General features: G+C 49.0%; 1 protein-coding gene across 4 annotated transcripts in view; it reads left to right on the top strand.

Moving 5' to 3' along the window:
• LOC139266017 (phospholipase D1-like) overlaps positions 1-23,004 on the top strand; it is a 291,725-nt gene that overhangs the window by 105,239 nt on the left and 163,482 nt on the right. For 2 of the 4 annotated variants that reach the window (XM_070883772.1, XM_070883773.1), the window contains exon 2: positions 330-404. The gene's annotated coding sequence lies outside the window, so the exon portion shown is untranslated. Of the gene's footprint in view, positions 1-329; positions 405-17,314; positions 17,538-23,004 lie in introns of those variants that run through there. The other 2 variants (XM_070883771.1, XM_070883774.1) reach the window with 2 other exon arrangements.

Below are 23,004 nucleotides of genomic sequence, written 5' to 3'. Positions count from 1 at the left end.
GGTAGAGAGGAGGGGTTGGGGGTGTGGCATGTGGAGTCTGTTGGGGGTAGGGTTTGGGGAGTTGTGGGGAGGGCAGGAAGTGGGGTGGTCTGGGTAGGGGGAGGGGTTGGGTGTGTGGCGTGCGGGTTCTGCTGGGGGGGGGGGGTACGGTATGGGCAGTTGGGGGGAAGGAGGTACTACACAATCCTCTTGTGAAAATCTGTAGGCTCGTGCGGGCGAGGGGAAGAGCAGGGACGTGTTGGTGCCAGTTTTCAGGCAAATGCTGGGTTTTGGTTAGCAATTCAATCCTTCCTAATGCTGGCTATCTTTTATCTTTACATGCCCTACAGATGTTTCTGAGGTGTTTTTGTCTATAAAGAGTTGGAGTATTGAACCCGACGTGAATTCTACGTTCAAGCACAAAGGTTGGTGTTGGGAGATATTGTAAACAGTGCTGTGATCCCAGTGTCACTGGGAGGGCAGGACACATCAGCACATCCTGTATTTCCTCATCACCCTGCTCCTTACCAGTACCTCGACTGCTGCCTCTGGTAGTGACGGTTTCTGTGCCAATGCTGAGCCTCTGGCTCAATCTTGACATTGTCTGGCTGCTTGTTCCTCCTCCAGGGGTCTATTCTCCATGTGCGATCCTTCCGGTGTCAGCAGTGGTTCAGTGGGTAGCACTCTCACCTCTGGGTCAGACGGTCTGAGGGAGCGCTGCACTGTCAGATGTCTTGTCTTTCGGATGAGACATTAAACGGAGGCCGCGTCTGCTCTCTCGTGTGCACGTAAAAGATCCCACGGCGCTATTTCGAAGAAGAGTAGGGGAGTTCTCCCCGGTGTCCTGGGGCCGTGATTGATCCCTCACCCAACATCACCAAAACAAATTATCTGGTCATTATCACATTGCTGTTTGTGGGAGCTCGCTGTGCGCAAATTGGCTGCTGCGTTTCCTACATTACAACAGTGAATACACAAAAGTACTTCATTGGCTGTAAAGGACTTCGGGACGTCCTGAGGTCATGAAAGGCGCTATATCAATTCAAGTCTTTTTCGACACTGAACAGGAGGAGGCCATTCAGCCCATCAAGTCTGTTCTACCATGCTATTAGATCACAGCTGATCTGTACCTCAACTCCATTTACCTGCCTTAGCTCTATATCTCTTGATACCCTTACCCAACAAAAATCTACCAACCTCAGTCTTCAAAGCTCCAGTTGACCCCCAGCCTTTTGGGGGCGATAGTTCCAGATTTCCACTACCCTTTGTGTAAAGAAGTGTCTCCTGATTTCGCCCATGGACAGCCGAGCTCTAATTTTAAGGATATGCCCCCTTGTTCTTGATTCCCACATCAAGCGATTATGGTGCACTGGCGGTTAAATGGGAGTGAGGGGTGGTCTAGTTGAATTGGCGGAACAGGCCCGAGGGGCTGAACGGCCTCCTCCTGTCCCTGTATTCCTATAAGCGCCTAGTATCTGCCATCCTCAAGTTAGAAGGGCAGTTTAATTTGACATTTAAAGTACAATCAAAAGTGTTGTGTTAATTGCAGCGATCATGGCCAATTTAGCTGGGTAAATTTTATTGCTTCAAGAAGTTCGAGGCAAATCTTTATGATGATCAGGATCCTCTGCTAGATAGCAGGGCTTGTTATATCGCTCCTGGCAGTACAGCACGTGCTCTGAGTATAAATCAGTTATTAATTAGAAGCTCTGGTTGATTCCAACATGTAAGAGGAGCTGATTTCTACTTGGATAAGTACTACTGGCACTGTTGATTTCCTCCCCCACCCAGCCCAGCATTGTCTCCGCTCTCCTACAAGCGTTGAGAAGTCCTTATAGTGCACTTTCGTGGCTGGCTTTTCTCCACAACCCCTCTCCTCCTTAGTGTTCGACTTGTAACCCCTGACGGTTATAACGGCAGTAATGTCGAGAGACGGGAGAAACTGGGATTGTTCTCCTTGGAGCGGAGAAGGTCAAGAGGAGACTTAATAGAGGTGTTCAAAAATCATGAGGAGTTTTGATGGAGAGGTAACCAGAAGACACAGATTTAAGGTAATTGGCAGGTGAATCCGAGGGGAGATGAGGAGAAATTATTTTTTTCACGCAGCGAGTTGTTGTGATCGGGAACACGCTGCCCGAAAGGGCGGTGGAAGCAGGTTCTAACAGTAACTTTCAAAAGGGAATTGGATAAATAATTGAAACAGAAAAATCTGCAGGGCTATGGGGGAAGAGCGGGGGGCGTGGGACTAATTGGATCGCTCTTTCAAAGAGCCGGCACAGGCACGATGGGCCGAATGGCCTTCTTCCTTGCTGTACGATTCTATGAAAATGCTTTTTGAAAGTTGGCACTCCTGACAGTGCAGTGTTCCCTCGGCACTGCACTGCGAGCAATTTTGTAACTTCAGTAGAACTAGGGAGAAAACATGAGTTGCGGGGGGAGGAGTTGGGGAGGGATCGGAGTGTGAGGGGGATGGAGGGGGTGGGCGGGGAAGGAGACCTACAGCAGGGAGAGGTGAGCTCATTTTGCTGTTAATTCTGAGAAAGGGTGGGATCATACTGTTACACCCGTAAACCCTTCAAATTGTATGTTACACTCGTGCGGATAATGAGATCCATGTGTGCTCTGGATTCCTTTCCTCCCAAGTCTGTAATGATGCCCGACTCTCGGCCCTGAGCGAGACTGCTGAATCCAATTCCGGAGCCAAGAGTGAAGAGCCAAGCTTCTTCTTCACATGGCTGCTGTTTGCTGATCGGGGCAGGAATGCCTGGGCCCTCTGCCACGCTGGTAGCAAGCCAGCAAAGGTCACGGGATTGCGTTCCCACAGACCGACATCTCACTGCCACGTTGGACCACTCCCAGCTTTGCCTGAGATAGGCCAGAGCTTCAGCAGCTCAGCACAGAAAAGAAAGACTTGCATCTATATAGCGCCTTTCACGGCCACCGGACGTCTCAAAGCACTTTACAGCCAATGAAGTACCTTTGAAGTGTAGTCACTGTTGTAATGTGGGAAATGCGGCAGCCAATTTGCACACAGCAAGCTCCCACAAACAGCGATGTGATAATGACCAGATAATCTGTTTTTTTGGTATTGTTGATTGAGGGATAAACATTGGCCAGGACACCTCCCTTGCTCTTCTTCAAAATAGTGCCATGGGATCTTTTATGTCCACCCGAGAGGGCAGACGGGGCCTCGGTTTAATGTCTCATCAGAAAGGCAGCACCTTCGACAGTGCAGCGCTCCCTCAGCAGTGCACTGGAGTGTTGGCCTAGATGTTTATGCGCTCAAGTTCCTGGAGTGGAACTTGAGCCCACAACCTTCTGACCTCAGAGGCGAGGGTGCTACCCCCTGAGCCACGGCTGACGTAGCAGACATATTAACTTGAGCGTAACGTATCCGCGCTGTCCCGGGATAGTGCGGCATCCAGCAACAACAAACAGCAAGTTACATTTGTAAAGCGCCTTTAACACAGTGAAACCTCCCAAGACGCTTCACAAGGGCGTAAATCAGTCAAAAACATTTGACACCAAGCCACATAAGGAAGCATGAAATGTCGTGGCACTTTGTGAGTTTCGTTCCCATGCACCACTGCAGCGATGTCATGCCAAGGAATTCTGGGAGTTGCGTAGCGGTCGATAAAACCTAAAGGACAGAGGCAGATGTTAGTCGAGGGCTGCGAGATCAGGGACAAACGAGGCTGGGTTCCCACATCTGTGGGTGGCCGCACCCCGGTGAGGGAAACCCGGGCCAGACGGGACCAGGAAAGTCCCAGGCTCGATCCCGGGCCTAGGTTCAGATCACAGTGAGTGTAATTTGTTCCCTGACGTCAAATCTTTTTGTCTGATTCACGCACCTGTGAAGCATCTTGGGAGGTTTCACTAGGCGCTATATAAATGCAACTTGTTCTTTCCTCCTCTAAGACACTCCTTAAAATTTACTGCCTTTGGTCATCTGCCATAATTTCTACTTATGTGGCTCGGGGTCAATTTTTTTTTTGTCTTATAACACTGCTGTGAAGCACCTTGGGACCTTTTAGAAACATAGAAAATAGTTGCAGGAGCAGGCCATTCAGCCCTTCTAGCCTGCACCGCCATTCAATGAGTTCATGGCTGAACATGCAACTTCAGTACCCCCTTCCTGCTTTCTCGCCATACCCCTTGATCCCCCTAGTAGTAAGGACTTCATCTAACTCCCTTTTGAATATATTTAGTGAATTGGCCTCAACTACTTTCTGTGGTAGAGAATTCCACAGGTTCACCACTCTCTGGGTGAGGAAGTCTCTCCTCATCTCGGTCCTAAAAGGTTTACCCCTTATCCTTAGACTGTGACCCCTGGTTCTGGACTTCCCCAACATTGGGAACATTCTTCCTGCATCTAACCTGTCTAACCCCGTCATAATTTTAAACGTTTCTATGAGGTCCCCTCTCATTCTTCTGAACTCCAGTGAATACAAGCCCAGTTGATCCAGTCTTTCTTGATATGTCAGTCCCACCATCCCGGGAATCAGTCTGGTGAATCTTCGCTGCACTCCCTCAATAGCAAGAATGTCCTTCCCCAAGTTAGGAGACCAAAACTGTACACAATACTCCAGGTGTGGCCTCACCAAGGCCCTGTACAACTGTAGTAACACCTCCCTGCCCCTGTACTCAAATCCCCTCGCTATGAAGGCCAACATTTGCTTTCTTAACCGCCTGCTGTACCTGCATGCCAACCTTCAATGACTGATGCACCATGACACCCAGGTCTCGTTGCACCTCCCCTTTTCCTAATCTGTCACCATTCAGATAATAGTCTGTCTCTCTGTTTTTACCACCAAAGTGGATAACCTCACATTTATCCACATTATACTTCATCTGCCATGCATTTGCCCACTCACCTAACCTATCCAAGTCACTTTACTACGTAAAGGCGGTATATAAATACAGGCTGTTGTTGTTGCAGCCCCTCACTATCGGGGGCTGGCGGAACCAACGGCCATTTTAGGAATTCGGTCCCCCTGCCTGCAAAAAAAACCTGCTTCATTGGCTGTAAATCGTTTGTGACGTGCTGGGGTCGTGAAAGGCGCTATAGAAATGCAAAAACTTTCTTTTCTTTCAGACGAAAAGCCGAGGGTGCGAGTGTTTCTTGACTGTTGTGCGTGCTTTACTTCCTTGGTTACGGAACAAGAGCAGTTGTTTGTTAATTAAATACACACATTTGTATTCCATTGACTTGGACTGTGCGTGAAGCGTTTCCTTCCACAATCAGTGCCTGCTGCTAAAACAGTATCGCCATAGCTACACCTATGGCTTGGCAGTGATTTCTATTGGACGACATTGGTCTAGGGTTTGTGACAATCTCCAATGTAGTATAAGGGATGAATTTATTTCTTCTCTTCAGAATCTTGAATGTTTGAATAGGAACATAGAAATCGCGGGACAATGAAAGACCCAGGTCCATCTGGTTTATCATCAACCATCCTGGTAGTGACGTGATACAACGATAACGGAGTTGTTGACCAATCATAGCAATCAATCTCACTCATCATCTTCATCATCATAGGCAGTCCCTCGAAATCGAGGAAGACTTGCTTCCACTCTAAAAGTGAGTTTTCTGGTGACTGAACAGTCCAATACGGGAATTACAGTCTCTGTCACAGGTGGGACAGACAGTGGTTGAAGGAAAGGGTGGGTGGGGAGTCTGGTTTGCCGCACGCTCCTTCCGCTGCCTGCGCTTGCTTTCTGCATGCTCTCGGCGACGGGACACGAGGTGCTCAACACCCTCCCGGATGCTCTTCCTCCACTTAGGGCGATCTTTGGCCAGGGATTCCCAGGTGTCGGTGGGGATGTTGCACTTTATCAAGGAAGCTTTGGTGGTGACCTTGAATCGTTTCCTCTGCCCACCTGGGGATCGCTTGCCATGCAGGAGTTCCGAGTAGAGCGCTTGCTTTGGGAGCTTTGTCAGGCATGCGGACAATGTGGCCCGCCCAACGGAGCTGGTCGAGTGTGGTCAGTGCTTCGATGCTGGGGATGTTGGCCTGATCAAGAACACTGACGTCGGTGCGTCTGACCTCCTAGGGGATTTGCAGGATCTTGGGGCAACATCGTTGGTTGTATTTCTCTACCAACTCTATCAATGAGTCTACAATAGTCCCAGACATGAGGCGAGGCAAATTCCCAGTGGTGGAGAGCTTTGTGGACCAAGTCCAAGGTCACCTGTTCCTCCTAATTATTACTACACTTACCACTGAGTAGATTGGGTCTATAATCTCTGGAGTTTAGAAGAATGAGAGGTGATCTCATTGAAACATGAAAAAATTCTTACAGGGCTTGACAGGATAGATGCAGGGAGGATATTTCCCCTAGCTGGGAAGTCTAGAACCAGGAATCACAGTCTCAGGATATGGGGTCGGCCATTTAAGACTGAGATGAGAGAAACTTCTTCACTAAGAGGCTAGTGAATATTTAGAATTCTCTACCCTAGAGGGCTGTGGATGCTCAGTCGTTGAGTATATTCAATGCTGAGATCACAAGATTTTTGGACACTAAGGGAGTTAAGGGATATGGGGATTGGGCGGGAAAGTGGAGTTGAGGTAGATCAGCCATGATCTTACTGAATGACGGAGCAGGCTCGAGGAGCCGTATGGCCTTCTCCTGCTCCTATTCCTTGTGTTCTTATCACCCTAATAGAGAGCTTTAAAATTACTAAAGGGTTTGATAGGGTAGATGTAGACAAGATGTTTCCAGTTGTAAGGGAGACCACAGCTTGGAGTGGTAAATAGAAGATAAAATCCCACAAGGAATTCAGGAGAAGCTTCTTTACCCAAAGAGTGGGTAGAATGTGGAACCTGCTACCACAGGGAGTGGTTGAGGTGAATAGTATCGATGTATTTAAGGGGAAGCTAGATAGACACATGAGGGAGAAGTGAATGGAAGTTTATGCTGAGAGGGTGAGGTGAAGAGGCTGGTATGGAGCATAAACTCCAGCATGAACCAGGTGGGCCGAATGGCCTGTTTCTGTGCTGTACATTCTATTCATTTCCGTTTCACATGTCATGTCACAAATTGCTTTGGGAAAATGTCTCCCCTAAGTTTTCTCCGCCACAGTAAACAATCCCAGGCTCTTTGACCTCTCCACACAGCTCATTAGCCTTAAGCACGGTATCAGTTTGGTTGTCCTTCCCTGCAGTGCCTCCAATTCCTGGATATCCCTTGCAATAGTGCAGGGGCCAAGGCTGTTCCCAATGCAATGAGTACTCCATCAATACTCTTCCACACCACAGGGGGTGCTACAGTCTGCCTACTGTGAATTATTCAGCACTCCTCATTGATGTTCAGTTCTGGGCACCGCCCCTCGGGACGGATACACTGACCTTTGACGGGGTGCAGCGCAGATTCACCAGAGTGATATCGGGGCTCGAAGGGTTAATTATGAGGACAGGTTGCACAGACTAAGTTTGTATTCCCTTGACGTTAGAAGATTGAGGGGGTGATCTGATCGAAGAATTTAAAATGATAAAAGGGATTTGAAGGGGTAGATAGAGAGAAAATATTTCCTCTGGGGAATCGAGAACATGCGAGCACAATCTTAAAATTAGAGCTAGGTCATTCAGGGGTGAAATCAGAATTTGTTTTTTCACACAAAGGGTAGTGGAAATCTGAAACGTTTTCCCTTAAAACTCCCACAAACTCCGTTCCCTCGCCACTAATTCCATCCCTCTGCCCAACTTCCGTCTGAGACTGAACCTGACTGTTCGCAACCTTAGTGTCATATTTGGCCCTGAAATGAGCTTTCGATCACATATCCGCAGCACAACTAAGACCGCCTATGTCCAGCTCCATAACATCGCCCCTGCCTCAGCTCATCCACTGTGGAAGCCCTCATCCATGCCTTTGTTACCTCTAGACTTGACTATTCCAACACACTCCTGGCTGCCTCCCACATTCTACCCTACGTAAACTAGAGGTCATCCAAACTCGGCAGCCCATGTCCTACCTCGCACCAAGTCCCGCTCACACACCACCCCTGTGCTTGCTGGCCTACATTGGCTCCAGGTTAAGCAACGCCTCAATTTCAAAATTTTCATCCTTATTTTCAAATCTCTCCATGGCCTCACCCCTCCCTATCTCTATAATCTCCTCCAGCTCCATAACCCCCCGAGATGTCTGCGCTCCTCTAATTCTGCCCTCAGAAGCATCCCTGATTATAATCGCTCAACCATTGGTGGCCGTGCATTCTGTTGCCTGGGCCCTAAGCTCTGGAACTCCCTGCCTAAACCTCTCCGCCTCTCTACCTCTCTTTCCTCCTTCAAGACGATCCTTGAAACCGTATTCTTTGACCAAGCTTTTGGTCACCTGCCCTAATTTCTATTTATGCGGCTTGGTGTTAACATTTTTACCTCATAATACTCCGGTGAAGCACCGTGGGACGTTTCACGATACTAAAGGTGCTATATAAATACAAGTTGTGGTTGTTGTTGTTAAAAAGCTGTGGGTGTCGGGGGTCAATTGGAGCTTTCAAGACTGAGATCAATAGATTTTTGTTGAGTGAGGGTATCGGGGGAGAGGGATCTCAGGCGGGTAAATGGAGTTGAGATACAGATCGGCCACGTTCTGATTGAACAGGCTCGAGAGCTGAATGGCCTGTGGGAGTGCAGTCATTGGCTGCAGTTGCTTTTTGGGGGTTAATCCTGTCACAGCGCATTGCCCTCGGGGAGAAGGGCCTATCAACAGCGTGGACCCAACGCCCCTGCCCATGGCCCCCACAAGCCCCAGAGCGGGGTGGGGGAGGGGGGGTGGTTTGGGTGGAGGGAGGCGGGTTCAGCCCTGGCCCAGCAACGTTTCTCAGATGGAGCGGACTGGTGGCGCGGAGTCAGTGAACGTTTCAGGAGCCCTTTTTCTCTTTCCGTGTCAATGGCCGCCAACCTCCTTCGCAATCTGTGCAAAGGTTGTGAGGAAAGGCTCCCAGTCCCGATTGGTCCTCCCACACCACAACTTTGCAACAGATCATGTAACGGCTTTGAGGAAAGAACTGAGCTTCTGCCTGTGGTCAACTCAGTCTTGCACAACATCTCCTCATCGTCTTCCTTTTCTCATTCCCCAGGCCGGCCTTCCAGCTTCTTCCCTCCGTAAACTTAAGCTAAAAATTCTGCTTTGAGCAAAAGGTGACCATGATTCTGTCCGGTTGTCGTAAAAGCCCAACTGGTTCACTGATGTATCTTCAGGGAACGAAACTCGCCGTTCTTGCCTATTCCAACGCACTCCTGGCCGGCTTCCCACATTCTACCCTACGTAAACTAGAGGTGATCCAAAACTCGGCTGCCCCGCGTCCTAATTCGCACCAAGTCCCGCTCACCCATTACCCCTGTGCTCGCTGACCTACATTGGCTCCCGGTTAAGCAATGCCTCGATTTCAAGATTCTCATCCTTGTTTTCAAATCCCTCCATGGCCTCGCCCCTCCCTATCTCTGTAATCACCTCCAGCCCCACAACCCGCTCCCCCGCCACCCCCTCCGCCCCGCCCCCCTCCCCACACCGAGATGTCTGCGCTTCTCTAATTCTGCCCTCCTGAGCATCCCTGATTATAATCGCTCAACCATTGGTGGCCGTGCCTTTTGTTGCATCGGCTCCAAGCTCTGGAACTCCCTGCCTAAAACCTTTCTACCTCTCTTACCGTCTTCAAAATACTCCTTAAAACCTACCTCTTCTGCCCTAATTTCTCATTAGTGCCTTGGTGTCAAATTTTTTGTCTCATAACACTCCTCCAAAGTGCCTTGGGACGTTTCACTATATTAAAGGCACTATATAAATGCAACTTGCTGTAGCAGTCCTTACCCGGTCCGGGCCTATCTGTGACTTCAGTCCAACACCAACATGATTGACTATTAACTGCTCCTCAGTTGAAGCAATCGCTCAGCGGTTCAAGACGAAGGCCCACCACAATTTTCTCAGGGCAACTAGGGGATGGACAATAAATGCCAGCCTTTCCAGTGATACCCACATCCTGAAAATACATTTTAATTTTTTTTTACAAAAGAGGCCTCAGTGATCTGCAGCCAACACAGGGTGGATAAAGGGGAACCAGTGGATGTGGTGTATTTGGACTTCCAGAAGGCATTTGACAAGGCACCACATAAAAGGTTACTGCACAAGATAAAAGTTCATGGGGTTGAGTGTAATATATTAGCATGGATAGAGGATTGGCTAACTAACAGAGAACAGAGAGTCGGGGTAAATGGTTCATTCTCTGGTTGGCAATCAGTAACTAGTGGGGTGCCGCTGGAATCAGTGCTGGGACCCCAACTATTTACAATCTATATTCACAACTTCGAAGAAGGGACTGAGTGTAACGTAGCCAAGTTTGCTGACGATACAAAGATGGGAGGAAAAGCAATGTGTGAGGAGGACACAAAAAATCTGCAAAAGGACATAGACAGGCTAAGTGAGTGGGCAAAAATTTGGCAGATGGAGTATAAATTGTGAGGTAATGCACTTTGGCAGAAAAAAATCAAAGAGCAAGTTATTATTTAAATGGAGAAAGATTGCAAAGTGCCGCAGTACAGCGTGACCTGGGGGTACTTGTGCATGAAACACAAAAGGATAGTATGCAGGTACAGCAAGTGATCAAGAAGACCAATGGTACCTCGGCCTTTATTACAAAGGGGATGGAGTATAAAAGCAGGCAAGTCTTGCTACAGTTATACAGGGTATTGGTGAGGCCACACCTGGAATACTGTGTGCAGTTTTGGTTTCCATATTTACGAAAGGATATACTTGCTTTGGAGGCAGTTCAGAGAAGGCTCACTAGGTTGATTCCAGGGATGAGGGGATTGACTTATGAGGAAAGGTTGAGTAGGTTGGGGCTCTACTGATTGGAATTCAGAAAAATGAGAAGTGATCTTAGAGAGTTCGGCGAGAGGCGGAGGTTCCGGGGATCGGAGAGGCCTACAAAAGGCCAGTGAGACCAGGAGCAGCGCGAGTTTGGCGAGAGGCGGGAGTTCCGGGGATCGGAGAGGCCTACAAAAGGCCAGTGAGACCAGGAGCAGTGCGAGTTTGGCAAGAGGCGGGAGTTCCTGGGATCGGAGAGGCCTACAAAAGGCCAGTGAGACCAGGAGCAGCGCGAGTTTGGCAAGAGGCGGGAGTTCCGGGGATCGGAGAGGCCTACAAAAGGCCAGTGAGACCGGGAGCAGCGTGAGTTCGGTGAGAGGCGGGAGTTCCGGGGATCGGAGAGGCCGACAAAAGGCCAGTGAGACCGGGAGCAGCGCGAGTTCGGTGAGAGGCAGGAGTTCCAGGGATCGGAGAGGCCTACAAAAGACCAGTGAGACCGGGAGCAGCGCGAGTCAGCGAGAGGCTTGTGCAGCTACAGGGAGAAGGCAAAAAAGAAGTAGAAAGAAACAGAAACGTGATGTCACAGCCAAGGGGGTAAGTGATTGGCTGGAGATTGGTGAGTAGTTTTTCTTTTTTCTCTTCTATAATAGTGAGTAAACTTTAGCATTATTGTTGCCAATTTAAGTGTATCTAAGGGTTAAGTCATGGCAGGAGAGCTCAGTCACGTGATATGCTCCTCCTGTACCATGTGGGAACTCAGGGACACTTCCGGTGTCCCTGACGACTACGTGTGCGGGAAGTGTATCCGTCTCCAGCTCATGACGGTCCGCGTTGCGGAATTGGAGCTGAGGGTAGATTTAGTCTGCAGCATCCACGATGCTGAGAATGACGTGGGTAGCACGTGTAGCGAGTTGGTCTTACTGCAGGTGAAGGATCCACAGCCAGATAGGGAATGGAAGACCAGCAGGAAGAGCAGTGCAAGGAAGGTAGTGCAGGAGTCCCCTGTGGTCATCCCCCTGTAAAACAGATACACCGCTTTCGGTACTGTTGAGAGGGCTGACTCATCAGGGGAGGGCAGCAGCAGCCAAGTTCATGGCACCGTGGCTGGCTCTGTTGCACAGGAGGGCAGGAAAAAGAGTGGGAGAGAGATAGTGATAGGGGAATCAATGGTAAGGGGAATAGATAGGCGTTTCTGCCGCCGCAACCGAGACTCCAGGATGGTATGTTGCCTCCCTGGTGCAAGGGTCAAGGATGTCTCGGAGCAGGTGCAGGACATTCTGAAAAGGGAGGGTGAGCAGCCAGTTGTCGTGGTGCACATTGGTACCAACGATATAGGTAAAAAAAGGGATGAGGTCCTACGAGACGAATTTAAGGAGCTAGGAGCTAAATTAAAATGTAGGACCTCAAAAGTAGTAATCTCGGGATTGTTACCAGTGCCACGAGCTAGTCAGAGTAGGAATCGCAGGATAGCTCAGAGGAATACGTGGCTTGAGCAGTGGTGCAGCAGGGAGGGATTCAAATTCCTGGGGCATTGGAACGGGTTCTGGGGGAGGTGGGGCCAGTACAAACCGGACGGTCTGCACCTGGGCAGGAACGGAACCAATGTCCGAGAGGGAGTGTTTGCTAGTGCTGTTGGGGAGGAGTTAAACTAATACGGCAGGGGGATGGGAACCAATGCAGGGAGACAGAGGGAAACAAAATGGAGACAAAAGCAAAAGACAGAAAGGAGATGAGTAAAAGTGGAGGGCAGAGAAACCCAGGGCAAAAATCAAAAAGGGCCACTATACAGCAAAATTCTAAAGGGTCAAAGTGTAATAAAAAGGCAAGCCTGAAAGCTCGGTGCCTCAATGCAAGGAGTATTCGGAACCCAGGAGAGGGCTCTGAGCTAGTTAGAGTGGGTGAAAGCTCAGATGAACAGGACCCCAAGAAAGAATGCAAAAGGCAGGAGGCAACAGAGCAGAGTAGCACTGGGGTAAGTGTAAACCACAAGGTGATAGGAAGGGACAATATGTATGAATATAAAGGGGCTGCAGGAGGGGTCAAAACTAAAAATCATGGTTTAAAAACCAGTATTAAAACACTCTACCTTAACACACGCAGCATTCGAAATAAAGTAAATGAGTTGACGGCACAAATCATTACAAATGGGTATGATTTGGTGGCCATTACAGAAACGTGGTTGCAGGGGGGCCAAGACTGGGAATTAAACATACAGGGGTATCTGACAATTCGGAAATAGACAAGAAGGGAAAGGAGGTGGGGTAGCTCTGTTAATAAAGGATGATATCAGGGCAGTTGTGAGAGACGATATTGGCTCTAATGAACAAAATGTTGAATCATTGTGGGTGGAGATTAGAGATAGTAAGGGGAAAAAGTCACTGGTGGGCGTAGTTTATAGGCCCCCAAATAATAACTTCACGGTGGGGCGGGCAATAATCAAGGGAATAATGGAGGCATGTGAAAAAGGAACGGCAGTAATCATGGGGGATTTTAACCTACATATCGATTGGTCAAATCAAATCGCACGGGGTAGCCTTGAGGAGAAATTCATAGAATGCATACGGGATTGTTTCTTAGAACAGTATGTTACAGAACCTACAAGGGAGCAAGCTATCTTAGATCTGGTCCTGTGTAATGAGACAGGAATAATAAACGATCTCCTCGTAAAAGATCCTCTCGGAATGAATGATCACAGTATGGTTGAATTTGTAATACAGATTGAGGATGAGGAAGTAGTGTCTCAAATGAGCGTACTATGCTTAAACAAAGGGGACTACAGTGGGATGAGGGCAGAGTTGGCTAAAGTAGACTGGAAACCCTGACTAAACGGTGGCACAATTGAGGTACAGTGGAGGACTTTAAGGAGCTCTTTCATAGTGCTCAACAAAAATATATTCCAGTGAAAAAGAAGGGCGGTAAGAGAAGGGATAACCAGTTGTGGATAACCAAGGAAATAAAGGAGAGTATCAAATTAAAAACCAATGCGTATAAGGTGGCCAAGGTTAGTGGGAAACTAGAAGATTGGGAAAATTTTAAACGACTGCAAAGAATGACTAAGAAAGCAATAAAGAAAGGAAAGATAGATTACGAAAGTAAACTTGCGCAAAACATAAAAACAGATAGTAAAAGCTTTTACCGATACATAAAATGGAAAAGAGTGACTAAAGTAAATGTTGGTCCCTTAGAAGATGAGAAGGGGGATTTAATAATGGGAAATGTGGAAATGGCTGAGACCTTAAACAATTATTTTGCTTCGGTCTTCACAGTGGAAGACACAAAAAGCATGCCAAAAATTGCTGGTCACGGGAATGTGGGAAGGGAGGACCTTGAGATAATCACTATCACTCGGGGGGTAGTGCTGGACAGGCTAATGGGACTCAAGGTAGACAAGTCCCCTGGTCCTGATGAAATGCATCCCAGGGTATTAAAAGAGATGGCGGAAGTTATAGCAGATGCATTCGTTATAATCTACCAAAATTCTCTGGACTCTGGGGAGATACCAGCGAATTGGAAAGCAGCTAATGTAATGCCTCTGTTTAAAAAAGGGGGCAGACAAAAGGCAGGTAACTATAGGCCGGTTAGTTTAACATCTGTAGTGGGGAAAATGCTTGAAGCTATCATTAAGGAAGAAATAGTGGAACATCTAGATAGGAATAGTGCAATCAAGCAGACGCAACATGGATTCATGAAGGGGAAATCATGTTCAACTAATTTACTGGAATTCTTTGAGGATATAACGAGCATAGTGGATAGAGGTGTATCGATGGATGTGGTGTATTAAGATTTCCAAAAGGCATTCGATAAGGTGCCACACAAAAGGTTACTGCAGAAGATAGAGGTACACGGAGTCAGAGGAAATGTATTAGCATGGATAGAGAATTGGCTAGCGAGCAGAAAGCAGAGAGTCAGGATAAATGGGTCCTTTTCGGGTTGGAAATCGGTGGTTCGTGGTATGCCACAGGGATCGGTGCTGGGACCACAACTGTTTACAATATACATAGATGACCTGGAAGAGGGGACAGAGTGTAGTGTAACAAAATTTGCAGATGACACAAAGATTAGTGGGAAAGTGGGTTGTGTCGAGGACACAGAGAGGCTGCAAAGAGATTTGGATAGGTTAAGCGAATGGGCTAAGGTTTGACAGATGGAATACAATGTCGGAAAATGTGAGGTCATCCACCTTGGAAAAAAAAACAGTAAAAGGGAATATTATTTGAATGGGGAGAAATTACAACATGCTGAGGTGCAGAGGGACCTGGGGGTCCTTGTGCATGAATCCCAAAAAATTAGTTTGCAGGTGCAGCAGGTAATCAGGAAGGCGAATGGAATGTTGGCCTTCATTGCGAGAGGGATGGAGTACAATAGCAGGGAGGTCCTGCTGCAACTGTATAGGGTATTGGTGAGCACCTGGAGTACTGCGTGCAGTTTTGGTCACCTTACTTAAGGAAGGATATACTAGCCTTGGAGCGGGTACAGAGTCGATTCACTAGGCTGATTCCGGAGATAGATTGAGTAGACTGGGTCTTTATTCGTTGGAGTTCAGAATGATGAGGGTGATCTTATAGAAACATTTAAAATAATGAAAGGGATAGACAAGATAGAGGCAGAGAGGTTGTTTCCACTGGTCGGGGAGACAAGAACTAGGGGGCGCAGCCTCAAAATACGGGGGGGGGCAATTTAAAACCGAGTTGAGGAGGAATTTCTTTTCCCAGAGGGTTGTGAATCTGTGGGATTCTCTGCCCAAGAAAGCAGTTGAGGCTAGCTCATTGAATGTATTCAAATCACAGATAGATAGATTTTTAATCAATAAGGGAATTAAGGGTTACGGGGAGCAGGCGGGTAAGTGGAGCTGAGTCCACGGCCAGATCAGCCATGATCTTGTTGAATGGCGGAGCAGGCTCGAGGGGCTAGATGGCCTACTCCTGTTCCTAATTCTTAAGTTCTTATGTTCTATGTTATGAAATGTATAAGATTATGAGGGGGCTTGACAAGGTGGATGCAGAGAGGATGTTTCCACTGATGGGGGAGACTAGAACTAGAGGGCATGATCTTAAAATAAGGGGATGCCCATTTAAAACAGAGATAAGGAGAAATTTCTTCTCTCAGAGGGTTGTAAATCTGTGGAATTCGCTGCCTCAGAGAACTGTAGAAGCTGGGACATTGAATAAATTTAAGACAAAAATAGACAGTTTCTTAAACAATAAGGGGATAAGGGGTTATGGGGAGCGGGTGGGGAAGTGGAGCTGAGTCCATGATCAGATCAGCCATGCTCTTATTGAATGGCGGAGCAGGCTCGAGGGGTCGTATGGTCTACTCCTGTTCCTATTTCTTATGTTCTTATGTTCTTGTAACCATTGATGGAGATGACACTCCCAACAACAACAAAAATTTGGATTTATACAGCACCTTTAATGTAGTAAAGGTTCCCAAGGCACTTCAAAGGAGCGGATATCAAACAAAATTTGACATCGAGTCAAATAAGGAAATAATAGGACAGGTGACTAAAATCTTGGTGAAAGAGGTAGGTTTTAAGGAGCGTCTTAAAGGAGGAGAGAGAGACAGAGAGGTTTAGGGAGGGGATTCCAGAGCTTTGGGCCCAGGCAGCTGACGACACGGCTGCCAATGGTGGAGCGATGGAAATTGGGGATGCACAAGAGGCCAGAATTAGAGGACCGCAGAGATCTCGGAGTGTTGTAGGGTTGGAGGAGGTTACAGAGATAGGGAAGGAGAGAGGCCATGGAGGGATTTGCAAACAAGGATGAGAATTTTAAAATCGAGGCGTTGCCGGACCAGGAGCCAATGTAGGTCAGCGAGCACAGAGGGTGATGGGTGAGCAGGACTGGGATCCAGATTGGAATGATGCTCGCACTGTCGTTAGACTCTATCCCTTTCTCATGGTGCTGTATTGCTGTCTTTCCCGGATAAAGCTGAGCCCTGGAGGTAGTGTTCATTTCTCCAGCACGCCAACACATTGTTATTCTTGGTGGTGGAGTTTGCTTCCTTACCTGCCTAGACCTCTTCCCGTCCATCAGAGGGCAGCACACCCAAACTCTTCCCACCCAAAGTTGGCCAACTTTGTTGATAATTGAAGGTTTTTTTTTGCACAGCAATTAAACTTCTTTCCTTCAATCACACTTCTGTGGACTGTGCAAAACTCGTTTGAGCTGAAAATGCCGCCCTGAGGGAGGAACGGTTGCTATGAAGCTCTGTGAGATTTATTGCCTCCTTTCACAAGATGAATTCTCTCTCGCTCACTCTCACCGCCCCCCCCCCCCCCCGCCCCACCCTTTTATTGCACTGCCCACTAACACCCTCATGACTGGGCTTTGTTCCTGTTATTCCACAGACTTTAAATCTCTGTGAAACCCCCGCCCACCCAATAAAACCGGAAGCCAGCAAGTGTACAACTGCTGTGCTTAAAACTGGAGTCTTATTGTCTTGATGCCGCTCAGAGCAGGAGGGGAACGGAATAATGTCTGTGCCAAAGTTGGGTTGGGTTTGAGGTGGGAGGGACTATGGGGAGGCCATGCCTCTCTGGGAATTAGAGCTGGCCAATGTGGGTGAGGCTACAAGCCCAACTCCGTGCTGTACTGCAGATTGTGGATCAGACAGGAGCTCACAGCTGCTCGTCTGGCTTTTCTGTAAAAACTGCCTGGATTGTAACAAGAACTTCAAGTCTTCCCGCATGTTTATTTTTTGTTCGCTCTGGGACTGGTGGGTGCACCATGGAGTTAAGGGTTCAATCGTGTTCGCAGGTCAGTGTCAGTGCCTGTCTGTCTCTCGCAATCTGTCTCCACCGTGTCTCTCCCACTCCCTCACATACCAATGTTATTTATTACTCAGTGTATTCCCGGGCAGCCGTTCAGTTGTGGAGGCGCTGCAACTATCAGCCAGGATATTACAGCCTGTCTGGGTCACAGCGGCTACTGGGCACTTCTGGTCCGATCCCATTCCCTCCCTCTGTTCCCATTCCCACCCTGTGCCCGATCCCATTCCCACCCTGTGCCCGAGCCCATTCCCACCCTGCGCCCGATCCCATTCCCACCCTGCGCCCGATCCCATTCCCTCCCTGTGCCCGATCCCATTCCCACCCTGTGCCCGATCCCATTCCTTCCCTCTGTCCATTTTGTGGTTTTGTTGAATTCTTATCATTCATTCTTGTGAATCTTTTACATGGCAAAGTGTCAATGTTGGGGTATTGACCATTGTCCCATCTCAGGCACCCGGGTGGGTGAATTGCCCCGTGCCCTGATTGCGGGTGGTAGCCGGGACTTTCTGTGCCCGATGCAAATGTCCCACCCCCGCCGCTGAATTGATCTTACTGCCCCTTAAGGAGGTGGAGTGCGAGAAATTACGCTCCACCTCCTGGGCCGATACTGGGGCAGGGAGTGATGTGCTACGTGGGTGCTCCACGTGGCGCTAACGGGCTTCAACGCCCCTCGTCATCGCTTAAAGGGGAGGGCAGGTGCGCCCTCTGCAAGGCCTCTGATGGTCGGCGCTGGACCACCGGGGCAGCGTGGGACCGGACCCGCAGCCCGGCCCACAAAACGCAGTGCGGGACGGCACGATGGCGGCCTGGACTACGCTCGGACGCCGTCCATCGAACCAACCCGAGAGTCGGCAAACTGCGTAAGATGGCGGCGCCGGGCGCTGGGGCCCTCCCCTTTAAGTCGGCCAGCCCCGGGGCAATTTCTCCCGCGGGGCGCAAAGTGGTCAGCGCGCGGCTTTAATGGGTCGCCCGAATGATGGAGACGTCATCGCCGGCTGCGCAGCGGTCCGGGGCGCTAACTGCAGGGCGCCTCCATAAACTGCCGAGCAATTTCCCGGGAGCCAGTAGCGCCCAGCCGCCGCGGGGCAAAAGGTCTCTTCTGCCACATTAGTGCCACCCGGAGGCTCTAACAAGCCTCTAAAAGAGGGTCAATTGCGCCCCCCTAGTGCCAACATCAAACACTCTCAAGGCAGGTACAGCACGGGGTTAGATACAGAGTAAAGCTCCCTCTACACTGTCCCATCAAACACTCCCAGGGCAGGTACAGCACAGGTTAGATACAGAGTAAAGCTCCTTCTACACTGTCCCATCAAACACTCCCAGGGCAGGTACAGCACGGTTTAGATACAGAGTAAAGCTCTCTCTACACTGTCCCATCAAACACTCCCAGGGCAGGTACAGCACGGGGTTAGATACAGAGTAAAGCTCCCTCTACACTGTCCCATCAAACACTCCCAGGGCAGGTACAGCACGGGTTAGACACAGTGTAAAGCTCCCTCTACACCGTCCAATGAATGCAGTTTCGGTCCACTCTCAGCTACCCTTACTGTAACAATTACAATCATTACGACACTTGCTGCCACAATCGGCCAGTCTGCTTCACACCGCCATGTGTTGGTCACTCAACTGCTGAAGTGTCAGCTGTGGCTCAGTGGTTAGCGCACTCACCTCTGCGTCAGAAGATCGTGGGTTCATGCCCCAGTCCAGAGATTTGAGTACATTATCCAGGCTGACACTCCCAGTGCCAATGCTGAGGAGTGCCGTCTTTCGGATCAGACGTTAAACAGAGAACTCTGTCTGCCCTGTCGGGTAGATGGTTAAGATCCCACAGCCATTACTTCGAAGAAGAGCAGGGGAATTCTCCCCGCTGTCCTGGGCCAATATTTATCCCTCAATCAATATCACTAAAAACAAAGAAACTGGTCATTTATGTCATTTACAGTTTCCTGTAGTTGAGGGGATCTAGCATGAGGGGCTGTAGATACAAGATTAAGTATAACAACAGAGGGCAGGAGAAATTTCTTCACACAGAGAGTAGCGAGGCTGTGGGATTCACTCTCCGGTTAGGGGTTGAGTCACAAACATTGTCAATAGTCAAGATTAGAACCAATCATTGCATCATGCAGCACAGAAGGAGGCCATTCGGCCCATCGTGCCTGTGCCGACTCTTTGAAAGAGCGATCCAATTAGTCCCACTCCCCCCGCTCCTTCCCCATGGTCCTGCAGAATCAGATTGGTTGGTCTCAACCCAGTTGAGAGTAAGGCATTACACTGGCCCTATTTATCACAGAATTTAGAACAGAACCACGTCGAGAAGATGCTTCCATTTGTGGGGCATCCAAAACTATGGGGCCATCAATATGACAGTCACTAATAAATCCAATCGGGAATTCGGGAGAAACTTCTTTACCCAGAGAGTGGTGAGAATGTGGAACTCGCTGCCACAGGGAGTGGTTGAAGCGAATGGCAGAGATGTGTTTAAGCCAGATAAACACATGAGGGAGAAAGGAACGGGTGGATATGCTGATAGGGTGAGATGAGGAAGGGTGGGAGGAGGCTTGTGTGGAGCATAAACTCGGCCTGTTTCTGTGCTGTACACTCAATGTAATTACGCGGGATAGATGTCTGAAGGCAAAGGGGTTGCTGGGATACAGTGATCAAGGCGGGTAAATGTGATTGGAATGATTTGCTCGCGTGGAAGATGAAGGCCGGCACAGACTGGTTGGACCGAGCGCCCTCTTTCCGTGTTGCAACTTTGATGTATTTCCGCGTGCGTGATTTGTCGGACATGGCGCCGTTCAAATATGATGTTACTGGTTTGTTAACACTATCATTGTCAGCAGAGGGCATAGCGAGGATATTTGTTCAGAGAAAGGTTTGCTTCTGAGTTTGCCGGAGCAAATAAAACTACTTCAAATGGTTTATTTTTTTGGAATAGGAATTTCACAATTAGGTTCAAACACAAACATTGGCCTCGATTTTAACCTCTCTTGCTCAATGACATCTTCCATTTATATACCACCATTAAAGGAGCAAAAGCGTCCCAAGGAGCTTCACAGGAGCATTATCAGACAAAATTTGACAACAAGCCACATAAGGAGAGATTAGGACAGCTGATCAAAAGCTTGCCAAAGAGGTGGACATCATGGAATGTCTTAAAGGAGGAGAAACGCGGAGAGGTTTAGGGAGGGAATTTTTCTAAATGCATTTATGGGATGTGGGCATTGCTGGCAAGGCCGGCATTTATTGCCCGTCCCTAATTGCCCTTGAGAAGGTGGTGGTGAGCCACCTTCTTGAACCGCTGCAGTCCGTGTGGTGAAGGTGCTCCCACAGTGCTGTTAGGGAGGGAGTTCCAGGATTTTGACCCAGTGACGATGAAGAAATGCCGATATATTTCCAAGTCAGGATCCCCCTTACTACTAGGGGGATCAAGGGGTAAGGCGAGAAAGCAGGAATGGGGTACTGAAGTTGAATGTTCAGCCATGAACTCATTGAATGGCGGTGCAGGCTAGAAGGGCCGAATGGCCTACTCCTGCACCTATTTTCTATGTTTCTATGAACTTGCAAGTGATGGTGTTCCCATGCGCCTGCTGCCCTCGTCTTTCGAGGTGGTGGAGGTCACGTTTGGGAGGTGCTCATTTGGAAGTCCAGAGCTCGTGGCCCAGGCAGCTGAAGGCAAGGCCGCCAATGGTGGAGCAATGAGAATCGGGGATGCACAAGAGGCCAGAATTGTAGGAGCGCAGAGATCTCGGAGGGGTGGAGGAGGTTACAGAGATAAGAAGGGGATGAACCCTGGAGGGATTTGAACACGAGGATGAGAATTTTAAAATCGAGAATGGTGCACGGAAGGAAGGGGCTGAGATCACGCCGAGCTCACCTCCTGACCCGAGGTTACTCCATTCCACCCGGTGCCTTTTCTATTTCGCCCACTTTTAAGTCACCCGAGCAGATGGGGGCTTACGCTCAGTTCAAAGGTCACAATCTGATGATGTAATCAGTGCGTGACCTTAAGGTCTCATCGAGGAGTGGGGCGGGGGGGGGGGGGGGGAGAGGTGGGGAGATCCGCCAAACCTGACCCCTGAACCACGGCGGGAGTCGCCGACTGGCCAGAGAGAGGCCGAGATACGTTTTGGTGCAATGAGTCTTATTCAAACTGGGTGCTGGCATCTGCTGCCAAAGCCCCCGCCCAGCGCTGAGGTTACTCCGAGGACCCCTCCCTCGGGACCCCCAGTGTCCTGAACAACACCTTGCCACCCCTTGCAGCCGCGCACGACCGACTTTGGTCGCCTTTCGTGGCTCGAAACTGAAGATCTGAATATTTTCATATTCCTTATCTTGCCGTCCTTCTCATTGGAGGTTTGAGCAGATCCAGGGTCCAGGATAATCAGTCAGCTCGCAGGTCAGGTGAACAGCAGGTTCCTGAAGGGTGTTGCACCTTGGGGCTGCAAGGGTGGTTAATGCGTTTACAGTGATGGAGAGGCAGTGTAGCCCCCTCCCTGAGCAGCACCCTATCCACCACCTCATACAGCCACTCCCTCCACCACAGTGTGCACCATCTACAAGATGCACTACAGCAACTCGCCAAAACTTCTTCAGCAGCACCTCCCAAACCCACAGGGAGGACTAGGGAGAGTAGGGAGGGGGGATGGGAGTAGGGAAGCTCAGTCTGGTTGGGTTGACACCATGAAAGCTGGTGCCTTGCTGACGGGTGCGCAGTTTAATGAGAAATTTTCCTTGGTCGCTTCAAAGCCTGGGATTTCGACAACCTCATTAGGGCACTTGACAAACTACATGAATACTTTCAGGTTACCGTCATTCTGTTGCTCAAAATGAGAATGAAACAGACTGTTAAATGTGTTGTATGTTCTGAAGAGCCACCTCCCTCTCAGAGTGTAACATATAGATTACATATATTCTCCACACTAATAATAAGGGCATGATTCATATAACCATCTTCTCTCCCTCATGTGTCAGCTGTGGCTCAGTGGGTAGCACTCTCGCCTCTGAGTCAGAAGGTTGTGGGTTCAAGTCCCACTCCAGGGACTTGAGCACATAATCCATGCTGACACTCCAGTGCAGTGCTAAGGAAGCACCGCACTGTCAGAGGTGCAGTCGTTCGGATGAGACATTAAAACGAGGCCTCGACTGCCCTCTCAGGTGGATGCAAAAGATCCCATGCCACTACTTTGAAGAAGAGCAGGGGAATTATCACTGGTGTCCTGGCTGATATTTATCCCTCAATCAACATAACAAAAATAGATTATCTGGTCATTATCACATTGCTGTTTGTGGGAGCTTGCTGTGTGCAAATTGGCTGCTCTGTTTCCTACATTACAACAGTGACTACATCCAAAAGTACTTAATTGGCTGTAAAGCACTTTGCGACGTCCAGTAGTCGTGAAAGGCGCTATATAAGTGCAAGATTTTCTTTCTTTCTCTGTCTCATTGTCTCT

Source organism: Pristiophorus japonicus, chromosome 6 (assembly GCF_044704955.1).
Source record: "Pristiophorus japonicus isolate sPriJap1 chromosome 6, sPriJap1.hap1, whole genome shotgun sequence".
NCBI lineage: Eukaryota > Metazoa > Chordata > Chondrichthyes > Pristiophoridae > Pristiophorus > Pristiophorus japonicus.
This window is presented reverse-complemented; position numbering and strand designations above follow the sequence as displayed.